The sequence below is a fragment of the Sinocyclocheilus rhinocerous genome, unplaced genomic scaffold (genome assembly GCF_001515625.1).
Source record: "Sinocyclocheilus rhinocerous isolate Xijiao unplaced genomic scaffold, SAMN03320098_v1.1 scaffold50, whole genome shotgun sequence".
Classification (NCBI taxonomy): domain Eukaryota; kingdom Metazoa; phylum Chordata; class Actinopteri; order Cypriniformes; family Cyprinidae; genus Sinocyclocheilus; species Sinocyclocheilus rhinocerous.
Window position 1 is genome coordinate 2,092,202 of NW_015641057.1, and position 349 is coordinate 2,092,550.

At 55.3% G+C, this 349-nt stretch overlaps 1 protein-coding gene and 1 long non-coding RNA gene across 3 annotated transcripts in view; one reads left to right on the forward strand and one right to left on the reverse strand.

Annotated features, from left to right (window-relative positions):
* Positions 1-349, forward strand: part of LOC107754492 (protocadherin alpha-C2-like) — a 39,266-nt gene that overhangs the window by 13,964 nt on the left and 24,953 nt on the right. The gene's annotated exons all lie outside the window — the stretch shown is intronic.
* Positions 1-349, reverse strand: part of LOC107754499 (uncharacterized) — a 4,360-nt gene that overhangs the window by 3,087 nt on the left and 924 nt on the right. The gene's annotated exons all lie outside the window — the stretch shown is intronic.

The window sequence follows — 349 nt, forward strand, 5'->3', positions numbered from 1 at the left end:
GCGAAACCGGGCGCATGAGAAGAAAGCCCCTCTCTTTTTTCCCGATATCTGCTAGGTTCACCAACAGATGTTTCTCCATCACTACCATAGCCACCATGGACCTGCCGCTATCAGAGGCGGCCTGCTTAGTAGCACGGAGAGCGAGATCCGTGGTGCGGCGCACTCAGCTACCTCATCAAGAGAAAGGCCCTCGCCTTTATCCAGGTCTTTCAGCAGGTCAGCCTGATATGCTTGGAGCATCACCATCGTGTGCAATGAAGCGACAGCCCGACCTGCTGCTGCTGCGTATGCCCTGGCATTCGAGCGAGATGTCAAGGAGGGAGTCTTAAGAGAGGACGTCTCACCCATA